The sequence below is a fragment of the Anoplophora glabripennis genome, unplaced genomic scaffold (genome assembly GCF_000390285.2).
Source record: "Anoplophora glabripennis isolate ALB-LARVAE unplaced genomic scaffold, Agla_2.0 scaffold14, whole genome shotgun sequence".
NCBI classification, from domain to species: domain Eukaryota; kingdom Metazoa; phylum Arthropoda; class Insecta; order Coleoptera; family Cerambycidae; genus Anoplophora; species Anoplophora glabripennis.
Window position 1 is genome coordinate 1,082,732 of NW_019416352.1, and position 13,760 is coordinate 1,096,491.

The 13,760-nt window shown below is 32.5% G+C and overlaps 1 protein-coding gene across 1 annotated transcript in view; it reads right to left on the reverse strand.

Moving 5' to 3' along the window:
* LOC108904070 (transcription factor Sp9) overlaps positions 1-13,760 on the reverse strand; it is a 257,297-nt gene that overhangs the window by 68,888 nt on the left and 174,649 nt on the right. The gene's annotated exons all lie outside the window — the stretch shown is intronic.

Below are 13,760 nucleotides of genomic sequence, written 5' to 3' on the forward strand. Positions count from 1 at the left end.
ATTTCATTTATTTGCAGTTCCTAGATCTGTCTTCATATAAACATGCCTGAACATAGTTAGCTAGACATACCTACCTACTAAATCGGTCATTATGAATTGTGTAATAATATGATCTGTTATCAATACAGGTTAGTTATTTTGATGGTAAAAATTACTATAGATCTTAATTTTGTTTTAGATCCAATATTTGCTGTTTTAAAAATGAAATGATGAAAATGAATGAGTAAATTATTGATAGACAGGTTCATGACGTTTTCTGAATACGGGATTATTTGATTTTGCACTGGTATTCCTGTTCTAGGTCTTACAGTTGGTCAAATTTATAACATCATTATTTTCTTTTGTTTAATTGTCTTACTACTTTTCTTCAAAAGAAAATAATCCTAACAATTTCAGTAAAAAAATGGTAATGTTGGATCAACGATATGTAGGTATTGCTCATTCTGTTTTAACTATACATTAAACTATGATTTTCATCTAATTCACTCATAATGGTTCCAATGAAAGTAGTAAGATTACTTCAGTTTATTCTTGCTAGAACTCAAATATTGCAGGTTTGAATTTTGCATTTGATCACGTGTTTAAACTGGCAATTGTCTTTTTACGTCTTAAATGAAATTATTGAGTACATTTTTACTCATTCGTGATATTTGAACAAAACTGAGTACTTTCACTCAAATATAGGCACCCGTTAAATAAATTCTGCAGATAAACTCGTATTTGGTGCACTTGTAGCTAAGTCGAAGTAAATGTCGTCATTATTGAGTGATCCCTCTCAACTCCATTGGCATCTGAGAAACCGTAAGATATACAGGGTAGCTTAAATTAGAAAAAAGTTGTGCCATTTCAGGATCATTAGAATTGACCAAACAGATCAAAGATATCTGCTGCTGTTCCTGAAATATTGTGAAAAAATTGAAAATAGCTATTTTAGAAAATGCCATCTAGCGTTCTTATTTCATATCAGAAAGAGCTGAAATTTGGTAGTGGGGAATAAGAAGATACGATCCATTGCCGTCGAAAGAAAATTTCTACGGCCACTAGTTTCAGTTGTGCAACATTCAATTGTTTTTTTATGGGCGCCATATTGGATCTTGACAGTGACAGATAGAGGATGCATTGTATGCACGAGAATGGACGAGAATATTTGTGTATTTTGTTTTATTGAGTATTGATTTTTGTTTAACATCAAGAATAACTAGATTTTATTCATTTTTAAATAAATTATTGAATTTTTTCAATTTAATGGATTATTCTTCAAATAAAATAGTACTGTTACATATTGACGTGTTCGAAATTTTATCCTTTATCTGTTATTGTCAAGATTCAATATGGCGCCTATAAATAAAAAAACAATTGAATGTTGCATAACTGAAACTAGTGGCTATGGAAATTTTCTTTCGATGAAAATGGATTCCTCGTATCTTGCTATTCCCCGGTGCCAAATTTCAGCTCTATCTGTTGTGAAATAAGGACGCTAGATGGCATTTTCTAAAACAACTGTTTTAAGTTTTTTCATAATTATTCAAGAACGGCAGCAGATATCTTTGATCCGTTTGTTTATTTTAGTGACCCTGAAATGGCGCAACTTTTTTCTAATTTGAGCTACTCTGTAGCCATGAAAAACGGACCACCCTGTAAATATACAGGAGACTCAATAGTCTGGATTAATATTTGGTGAAATAAACGAAAAATGCCCAATATTGAGTGAAAATGTACTCAATAATTTCACTCACATGGATTTTTTACAGTGTTGGTATAAATCGGCAGCTTCCGTAAACAACCAGTGGCGTAGCTGTGGGCGCTATAAGCACATTATTTTGTATCTTTTACCGTCTAGCAAAGCTGAGCTTTTCCACGTCTTTCTTGCTCACCTTAGCCTACATAGACCCACCGAAAAAACGGCGTGCGTGTGTGGCCGTCACTTCAAATTGCATATTCGAGACGTGCCATCTGTACGTGATGGTATCGCGGCTTTGATCTCGCCGCAGCACTGGTACCGCGTAGGAGTTCCAACCCGGAGACGCGACCATTGTGACGCCCTTCCTCATTTAAATATTTCATCAACAATGTCATCACCATTTCAATGGGCTAAAGGCTGAATGGTAAATAATCCAGTCGTATGCATGAGAACCATTCACGATGACGATTGTCTCGAAGGGAACGTATTCTCTCTCAGGATCTAGCCCGAATCGATTACGCGGTATTTCTCTCGGTTTGTCTCCTCGGATAATCGTGGAGGCGATTATAAATTTAGATTTATTACCGAAATTATCATATTTAAATCACGAACATCGTCGCGTGTAGGAATTATAAAGAGGGGTGTCTTTCTGGTGACCATTTTGTTGAGGCAAGGGATTTTGAATGAAACAAAATTCAGAATTTTTATGAGGTGTGCTAAAGTCTGTTTGGAAATGAAAGAGAGTAATAAAACCCCGAGATAAGAACCGGCCATGGGCGTGGTAATATTTCGTTTCAGGTAATTATCGGGTAACACTAATGCTAACAGGTAATGGGTGTACATTAGTATATTTTACTGGATACATCATAAGGCAGGAGCCAGTGTATTGTGACAGATCAATCCAGTCTTAGAGCTGAATATACGAAGACGTGCTAGTGCAGTAGAGTAAAATTCGACTTGTGTTTAGTGACTATTGTGCCAGTGGATATAATATTGTTTGGGTAAAATGTCGAGCTTATCAGATTACGTACCTGCTAAACGCGTGAAAAGATGTGCGCTGTCTCAGAATGAGAAGATTATTATATTAAATGTATTTAATGCATTGAAACACCAAAATCCTACCAACAGTGTTGACGACATCGTGGAAAAGTGTTCCAAAATGACAGGGATTGGAAAATCGACTATCTACAGACTTTTAAAGGAAACAAAAAATGAACAAGATACTGTAAATCCCCCAAAATCATCTACAGGGAGGTCAAAAGTCGTTATAGATGATTTCTTCAAAAATGTCATTCGCAGAAAAGTACACTCATTTTATTTTAAAAAAGAAATACCAACGCTAAACAAAATTTTAAGTGAACTTTCAGAGGACAACGATTTGCCAAAAATCAGTAGAAGCAAATTATGGGCCGTCTTACGAGAGTTGAATTTTTGCTGGGAAAAGCAGAACAGGAAGTCAGTTCTTATCGATAAAGATGAAATTATTTGTTGGCGAAGATCCTACTTAAGATCAATTAGAAAATTCCGTGACGAAGGGAGGAATATTTATTATCTAGACGAAACTTGGGTCAACGAGGGATATACTGTAACAAAAGTATGGCAAGATAAAAATGTAAAAAGTTTTCGACAAGCATTTTTGGATGGACTTTCAACAGGGTTCAAGGCACCTTCAGGTAAAGGGCGAAGATTAATAGTGACACATATAGGTAGTGCCAGTGGTTTTGTAGATGGCGGTTTACTTTTATTTGAATCTAAAAATACAGGTGACTATCACGAAGACATGAACGCAGATGTTTTCGAAGAGTATTTTACACAGATGTTGGATCTTATTCCTCCGGGGTCTGTAATTGTCATGGATAATGCCAGTTACCATTCACGGCAGACCGAGCGGACGCCTACGACTGCTTGGAGGAAAGCCGATATAATTCAATGGTTATCCGGAAAAAACATTTCTTTTGAAACAAATATGGTGAAAAAGGAACTTTTGACACTTGTCAATCTTAATAAAGATCAGAAAAAATATGTTATCGATGAAATGGCAACAAATCGCCAAATAACGGTACTACGGTTACCACCTTATCACTGTGAACTTAACCCAATCGAATTAGTCTGGGCGCAGGTAAAAGGAGATGTAGCGCGAAATAATACGACGTTTAAATTAAGTGACGTGAAAATTTTGTTAAAAAATTCCTTGGAACGAGTAACTGCAGATAACTGGCAAAGATGTATACATCATGTACAAAAAGAAGAGGAGAAAATGTGGGAACTCGATAATTTAATTGACGTTACTGTGGAACCTATCGTTATCAATCTAGGAGACGAAGATAATTCATCAGAATATTCAGAGGATGAATTTTAATATACCTACTTTTTTATTTTCTTTATTGTACATTTATACAACACTACATTTACTCACCATAATTTGAATTTTCAAAATACATATATTTTTGTGTGGAATAAAAGTCTATTCATTAAATTTAAATAAATATTTTGATAATAATATTGAATAATTTTATTTGAATTACTAAAAACCCTCTTAACCCGGTTATGATGCTTAAAGTAGCCTCATGTTTTGAAATGCTGTTTTTATATTGTTTACTTATAAGAGAAATGGACCGAGAAATTGAAGCGGCATATATAAAGAATATAAAATATTGAATATAAGCACCAGTACTACATTTATTTACGAATTGCATACATAATAAGCTTTTATTACTCATTTACTTTCATTTCTAAACAGACTATAGTACCGGAAATTCTAGAGTGTTTCCTCTTACTCCAATTGGAGATAGAATACTGGATGATGATCCGCTATAACTGCCCCCTCCCCACCATATAGGTAACCCCTTATTATAATTTACAGAAAAAAAGTGTAAGCACAAAATTGTTAGTATTTTTTATGTAGTTTCTAATGACATTTTTGCAATTTTTAACTGCTACGTTTTCAACATATGAAAACAAGTAAGGTTTTTTAAATGGAACACCCTGTATATTTTTAGATTTATCGTATCTACGTATTTTTCTTAATCTAACCATACACATATAAAGGGTTATTCACGCAACTGGTTCATTAGAAAGATACGAAATTACCATGATAAGATATTGATGAAAATTTTCAATGAAAATATTTTGAAAACTGTTGCACTTCCGCTTATACCGGAAGTTGCCACCAACTTTGTCATTTTAAATGGAATAGCCTGTATGTTATTGCATCTTCGGATTCTACGTTAAATTTTAGGGTCACTTTACTATACCTACCTAGGAGTTATAGATTTCGAGAAAAAAATTTGACAAATGTGTGATATCAAGTGGATTTTTGGTACCTGTTAAAGGCATAGGTAACACTAAATTATGGTATACCAACAAATTCAAAAAGCTATAACTTTGTTAACTTAAATGGAACACCCTGTCAAGTTATTTCAATTGTTTTTGGAGTATCTCTGATCATGGCCAATTTGACAGGTCTGATACGAGAAAAACTGTCCGAAAAAATAGAAAATTGCAAATATCTCTAAAAGTAGTAACGGCAACCCTGTCAATGCTTATATGACTTGAAAGGAAATTTCAATCTGTATACGAGAGAGTAAAAAATACTGGGTGTTCCATTTAAATTAACAAAGTTATAGCTGTTTGAAGTTGTTATCAAAATGTAACTACAAAAATGAAACACCTAGTATTAAATGTTTTAATTCTGCGCCCTTTACAGGTACCAAAAATCCATTTGATATCACGCTGCTGAAAAGAGTTACTAGCATCTCCGCGGACCCTTGCATTTGTCAAATATTTGCACGAATTAGAGAATTTGAAGAACGAAGATGTAGAATTGAATATTTTATTATATTTTCATGAAAATTTTCTTTTGTTTAGAAAGTAGAGTACTCTACAAGTTTTGTTGCATTCTCAATCTTCTAGGCTGTTATCTCATCTCTCAGTCTCTCAGTACAAAAAGTAGATGGATATATGGGTGGATGGGTGGGTTTTATAGGTGGTACAGGTGGATGATAGAAAGATGTATGAATTCATAAATGGGTGGGTGGATAAAAAGATTGATCCAGAACTCTGCAACACGAATTATGCCATGATAATGTCGTTTTTAATCTATTTTCTGTTTTTAAATGAAATTGGACCAGCTTGTCTGATTCTATAATGATAAATATTGGAATTAAACAAGTGAAAAATCATACGTCTAGTGAGCTGGTATAATAATTCGATTTTTTATAACTTTCGTCTATCGTAACCGACGTTTTTTTGTGAATTTTGACCTGTTTTTTTTAATTTTCACGAAAACTCAGACCCGACGGGCCAAATCTGAAGGCAGATTCGGATTCAGCGGAAAAAATACATGGAAATACATGGGTCTACTTTTTTTGTGGCGCTGTGTTTTAGTTAAATCCACGACCAACCGACTGTCAAGAGCTTAATCCCAACAACGACCAAAACAACCGAAGCATCAATCCCAGGCACATTAAAAGTTAATTCTTGGTCGTGGCGTGTAATTATAATTTTTTTTCCTAGTCCTCTATTTTCAGAGGGTAAACCTTAAGCATTGCGTTTTTATGAGGCTTTATATAGAAGCCGATTATTCCAGAAACGGTGAACTGCGGGAAAAACGAAAACGAATAAGCTCATTGCACACATGCGAGCCGCAGCGCACTCACACGGCCCCATCGTATCTACAATCAATTCCTTTTGATTACCTGATGCTTATATTTTAATTGCATCAACGTCGTTTGGCGCAACTGCCTACCATTTACAAGTGACTCACCGCATTCTTTTTAATTTTCATCGTGATAGGGCACGGGGTAAAGATTTATATTTAAAATCACCTCAAACATCAGAAAAGGGCATAGGTGTAATTCAATCTGTAAGCATTCAATTACTGCACGTTGCGAAGACTCAAATTTTCAAAAAAACGGAAAGGGAAAACTGCAGAAATCATAGTCATAACAAAAAACAAAACTAACAAAAATTTACATTACGCATAAATTTTGATAAATAAAATGTCGCATGTAAATATAAAATCAATATATAATGATAAATATAATGTTAAATTTCAAATTAAAATATTTTACAGACGGTGCAATATCAAAAAAGGTATTTATTTTGTTTAACAAAACAGCCCCGTTTTTTAAACTTCCAACTACGGCATACCAACAATTTGATTAAAACAAAAGTATTTTGTGAAACCATTATTTAACCAAACTTTTGACACCAGAAGATTTTCAATGTTTAAACTTATCACTGAATATTAAAAAAAAAACATAAATTTGGCACGCCAGCGGATAATGTCAGCAAATAACTCATTTATATTGGAAAATCAATCGAAACATAAATAAAGGATAACGCCAAATTCATAAAATAACAATTTCTTATGAAACAACAATTTGGAAAAACACTGAAGTTCTAAAACTCAAAATCATGACCGTAATCGAACAAGTCACACAACAAAAGAAAGCTGAAAAGTGTTGAAACGTACTGACACAAATGTAAAGACCCAGATTCAGTATAAAATTTTCTATAAAAGTTTTCATTCTAGAACTATTTGCAGCATTCATTTGTTTCCTGCAAAGTTTATATAAGAAGAGTCACATTTGCCAATCAGTCTATAAAAGTTATGTAAGAGTGGATATCTGCAACAAATAGAAAACAATTGAAAAAGGCTTAAAATTAAAAAGATATAAAAATAAATTGAATAACAAAACAGAAATTAAGGTTATAAACTCACAAGTAAAGAAAAATTTTAATGAAAGTACCTATCAGCGTAACAAAAGTGATGAGAAAGATTCAGCAAGGATCTACCAAGCGAGAAAAAATATAAAAAAAACTAGAAAAAAATCCACTCGAGGTGTATAGGTTGAAGAAAATCAACGTCAAATATTGTCAAATGTCAAATATAAACAAGAACAAGAAAAGTATTTATACAACTCATAATACGTAGACGAGAATAACAGATTATAATAAATTTGACAACAAGCCAAACAAGAAAATAAAGAAACGAGATACTGAGTGATTAAAAAAATTACACAGCCACACACAAAAAAGAAAAGTTGGCTATACTTTTCATGCGACATATGTTGTCTGTAGTATTTTTGCCTCCTGATCACGAATCCGGTGTCAGAATTGAGCTAACACATCACAGGAATTTCCTAACCTCAAAAAACAGGTAAAAAATAGCAAAAATTCATGACAATTTTCAGTGACTTTCTATATTCAAATGTTCATTTATGTAGTTAAGACCCCGCCCAACGTGAATCCGCGGTCAAAATTAATGGTTCTTTTTCTAACCTCAAAAAAACGGGTCAATTATGGTCAGATATCACGAATTTTCAAACAATAACAGATTCACGCCAAATTTGGTATACGGGGGTTTTCTGGGTCGCTAATCACGGATTCGAGGTCAATTTTGCAAAATTCAAGATGGCGGATCCAAAATGGCCGACCAAATTTTCAGATAATAACAGAATAGCAGCAAATTTGGTATATGAGGATTTTCGGGGTCGCTGATTACGTATTCGAGGTCAGAACTGCGAAATTCATTTTGTAATATTTTACTTTATAACCTGAGTACCCAATCATGTGATAACCTACTTTTTTCGGTTATATCTTGTTTTTATCTTGTTTTTTTTTTCTGTAAAAGATCTATTCACGGGTTGAATTTTGTAAATCTGATCTCGGATTCCTGATCAGTGACCTCGAAAACCCCCGTATACCAAATTTGGGCGAATGTGTTAATTTTTGAAAATTTGGTCGGCCGCCATCTTGAATTTTGCAAAATTGACCTCGAATTTGAGATCAGCGACCCCGAAAATCCCCTTATACCAAATTTGATGCGAATCTGTTATTTTTTGAAAATTTTGTCGTCCATCTTGGATCCGCCATCTTGAATTTTGCAAAATTGACCTCTGATTCATGATCAACGACCTGGGAAACCCCGGTATACCAAATTTGGAGCGAATATGTTATTTTTTGAAAATTCGTGATATGTATCTGATCTTAATTGACCCGTTTTTTTGAGGTTACAAAAAGAACCATCAATTGTGACCGCTAATTTACATTCGGCGGGATCTTAACTATGTAAATGAACATTTGAATATAGAAAAAAAAATTGTTTGTATTGTTCCTATCACTTTTTCATGAATTTTTGCTATTTTTTACCGGTTTTTTGAGGTTAGGAAATTCCTGTGATGTGATAGCTCAATTCTGACACCAGATTCGTGATCAGGAGGCAAAAATACTACAGATAACATAATATGTCGCATGAAAAGTACAGACAACTTTTCTTTTTTGTGTGGTTGTTTTATCAGAGAAGAAAACAAAATGAGTTTAGTTTTAAAAATTTTTGTATATTAATTCAAGTTAAGAAATGCAGGGCAACGTTTTATTGAAAAAATAGTTTCACTTTGAAAATTGATATTTTAAGTAAATAAAATTAATTATTTTTTAACACTGTTGAAAAAAATTCTGAAACAAAAATAGTATACCTTGAAATGAAAGATGAGTTAACTGATTCTTGAAGGATTCAGTTATATCACAAAGTAAGTAGAAAAATTATAATTTAATACCAGAGAAATAAAATAACGTAAACATAAAAATGTTGGCCACCATACTAAAAATATTAAAAACAGTACCTAATAATTTAAACAAAAAAAAAAAACATTTAAACAGTAAAGAACATTATATTATTTCGAAAGAGTGTACTTTCGTCACGCGACATTCGCGCTATTTTTAAGGAAGATACAGATTCTAAAACGCTTCAAGTGATGAATGGCATGCAAAAATATGCAAAGCAACATATTAATGTGTCATTTTCTCACGGTAGTAGTACAGGTCGTTGTGTTCGTTAATCAAGTGTGCCTCTTTTTTCGTTAAATAAATTGGATGTTGATGTAGTTAAATTAAAATTTCTCTTCGCAAAAAATTGGGTTAATCAGTGCCCTGTCAATTAGGAAAAGATTATGAAGCTGCATCAAGAATATTTCTCTAGATTATGTGCAAAGATGACGAACATTAAATTTACAATGTTAAATATTGTAACTTCATTAAAAACTAAGTTTTTTCAAGTCATCATCAATTCTATTCTATTCTATTCTATATTACCCAATATAGGTTCTATATCAGTTAATTCCTTTGTATATCTGAATACCTACCTATGTTCCAGTGTTTTTGAAAAAAAATCATGTCAAGTTATAACTACCTCCAACTATACTCGTACAGTCAATCAGTTATCAGTATCAACGATATTCACTTGTGATCAATTTTCTGTTGTTTTTATTGTTTCCCAAATTGTGTTCTATCCACAAATTACCCATAAACAGTAAGTCGTGTTAAATTATGGCCAGTTTTTAGTTGTTCATTGACCAAAAATTATTGTTTTCTGTGTAATTTCCCTTCGGATTATCATAATTATTAATTTATGCGAAACAAAATACGAATCTTATAAAACACGATATATTATATTTGTTGTCTTAGCGTGTTTTATATTTTTTATTAACTTTTGATGCGGATTTATTGCAAATTGCTTACTCGTGCCCTGGGAACTTTTTTATAAACTTAATGGGGATCTGTACTTAAATTTTTTAGAAAATCGCTTGGAAAAACTAATGGACGACTTGCCTCTAAACTGGAGAAACAGTTGACTGTTTATGTACAACAAGGCACCAATTCAGTTTGATTAAATGGTGAATTGGACGTATATCGAATTCTTATAGCCACCACGCGGCCCCAATTTGAACATAATAATACATTGAATCTTTCTTTATTACCGTACATTTATGCGGAATGTTTTTGATCCAATGACCCTATACAGAAACCTGACTATTTTGCATACTTATGCACTTTTACATACCGCGATGTCGAAAAAAAATGTTTTCCAACGCCTTAAAACTTTAGAACCAGCAAATTTAATACCTTAATTGATTACCTGATGTTCTGAACAGAATTAGTTTTGCTGATCACCCCAATCCACTCTACAGACACCGAACAAAGTCAATAACGAAATCTGAACGATTTCAGGTCAATATCCGGCGATTCTTAGGTAGCAGCAGTTGCGGCAGCGGCGTTTGCGTTTGTGTGCGAGTTGGTGATTGGGCGCGCTAATGTGCAACCTAGGGTGACTGGCAGTATCTGTCGGTATTCACCCTCCGGCTAAAAGCTTATTTAAAACGACGTATTTCAATTTCGACCCTCCACTTATGTCGAATTATTCGTCAATTGGTTTACGCAATCGAGTTTTGCTGAATAGAGACGTCGACGATTTATCTGTTATTGCATCTAATTACTTTTTAATATATGAAAAAAAAACAGTGAAATTTCGTAGTTGAAGGTAAATTGAATTTTTGGCAATTCTAATTTGTCAATAAGTTAACGCATGAGTTATATTTTCAAAAATATTTTTACAATTAAAAAAACACAGGTATAGTTTATTTGTTTGTTTATTCAGAAAAACGATACAGAATAAAGTCGCAATTATAGGATAAGGTGAAGCGAAAGCTAAATAAAGAAAAAAATAATTAAACAAAAACATCTAGCGTTAAAAGTAAATATATAAATGCAGGATAGAATAGCAAGCAAAATATAAAAACAAGACGCAGAATTTAAGTGTGAAACAACAACAAACAAAAATAAATAAAATAAATAAAATTTGTAACATATGCAACAAGATTTAGATAACATTTGCTAGAAACAATTTATTGTGTTATTCATAGAGTGAAAAAATATGTATATCATATCGATTTTCATGCTTTTAGTAACTAGAAATGATTTAGTATATAGGGGACGTCATTAGGTGTAGGTAATTATAAATCATGAAATCTAGAATTAAGTCCAAGAACGTGATATAAAATAATCGAAACTTAAAAATAAATCTACACTTAGGTAGGTTTTTTTCAACTGTCGGGTAAATTTAAATATCAGTTAATTCTATGTCTGTCACTTTCTTATACATACGTATTTTATGAAAAAGATATAGATTTAACTGGAAGATAAATTTATTAGGAGGTGAAAAATCAGGCCTTAATCTTCCTGTTGTACAGGTTGTCCCCCAGGTAATATTTCAGGAGGAGATTATTCAAATCATTTTATGAAAAAAGTATTAACATATTATGTCCAAAGACCAAAGGGGATGACGATTCCTCAGCCTGCGTTTCGAGCTTTTAGATATTAAAAATTGTTTTTAAAACCTCAACTCTAACACCTTCTTTATAAAAAAAACGGGACGCACAAATTAAAGGTTATACAGGGTGTTTGGAAAAGTTGGTATAAAATTGGTATATATAAATGGAGGTGAAAGTAGAGCCAAAAATAGTAAAAAAAGTTCCTATAAACATTGGTCCTCCAGAGCACCGTTAGATTGAAATATGGCCCTCCAAAGGGGTCTTATAATTTGGATATTTTTTTAAAATATCTTTCTTTCTGATTAAGATAATGAAATGAAAATTGTAGGTAATAATCATACCATAAGGATCTTTAACTGTCATAAGTTTCATCAAAATAAATATAAATAAGGTTATAAATAAGGATAGTTTTCTACCTTAACAGAAATTTTTCGAATTTTTTTAAATCCTTTAAATTATCAAGCAAATACTTAATATTATTTTTTAATGAATTAGACTTTTTTGAAGAAAAAATGTCTCTTTTTTTTTCGAATTCTGCATAGTTTAATCAGAAATAATAATTTTTTAAATAATGTATTGCTCAGAACAGTAACTTTTTTTTAACATACCATTTGTCACATAGTGACAAATGGTGACAGTTTCATTGTAATGAATGAATGATACTAATGATTGTCACTTTCGCGTGCTATTATTTAAATTCTCACATTTCTTTATCTTCTTAGTTGTGATCTTTGTGCTTGACGTTGCATTTCATTCGATTCTTTTACAACCATCAACCATCATGAGCAGACGCTCTTCTTACACTCGTAGTAGGATTACGTTAAAAAAATCCTAAAATTACTTCGTCTAAATTATGTCTACGCCTCCTTGGACGACCAAATTCACGATATCTTGGATCTAGGGCTCCTTATTCCATCGTTCTTGCATGAATTTTCCCAAACAATTTTGCAGAAGGTTGCATTCTATCAGGGAAACGTTGCCGATACTCGTTTTGACTCGACAGACTATTTTTCATTACAGAAACCATAAATAAAATGCATATTGACATATTCACGGTTAGTAAAAGCACGGTACATGGTTGTAAAAGAATCGAATGAAATTCAGTCAACCACAAAGATCACAACTAAAAAACGTAAGAATTTAAATGATGGCACGCGAAAGTGACAATCATTAGTATAATTACAATGAAACTGTCACCATGAAAGATGCCTACTATGTGAAAATGTTAAAAAAAATTCTAATTCATTAAAAAATAATATTTGCTTGATAATCCAAAGGAATAAAAAGGGTAGTTAGAAAACTATCCTTATTTATAACCGATTTTGTTGAAACTTATGAGAGTTAAAAATCCTTATGGTATGATTATTACCTACAATTTTCATTCCATTATCTTAATCAGAAAGGAAATATACAAATAATCCCTTTGGAGGGCCATATCTCAGTAACGGTGCTCCGGAGGACCAATGTTTATAGGAACCTTTTTTACTATTTTTGGCTTTACTTCCACCTCATCCATCCTCCTTAAATTTTGTACCAACTTTTCCAAACACCCTGTATAGTGAGTCTCATTATTTTCGCCTAACTAATTTGTGGTTAACCTAATAATTTGCTGCACCCTAGAATAATTTCACTTGAACTGGAAACAGCTCTATTATACTATAATGGTTAACAGTTAATTTTAAACAAAAAAGTTCCTGTGAACATGGGTAAATCGCTTCCTAACCTAGATACAGGGTGTACAATTTAAATTTTATTTAACCTTTTTCGCGACATAATGTTCTTTAAAAATAATCTACAAAAATCTATTCACTACAACCACCAGTCATTATATAACAATTTTACAAGAACAGCTTTTCTTTTAAAATTGATCAGCGATTTGAAAAATGTCATAAATTTTGACAAATGTCATCTACTACGCGGTGGTTGTTGAGGCTGATTTGTAGGTTATTTTTTAAAGAACATTATGC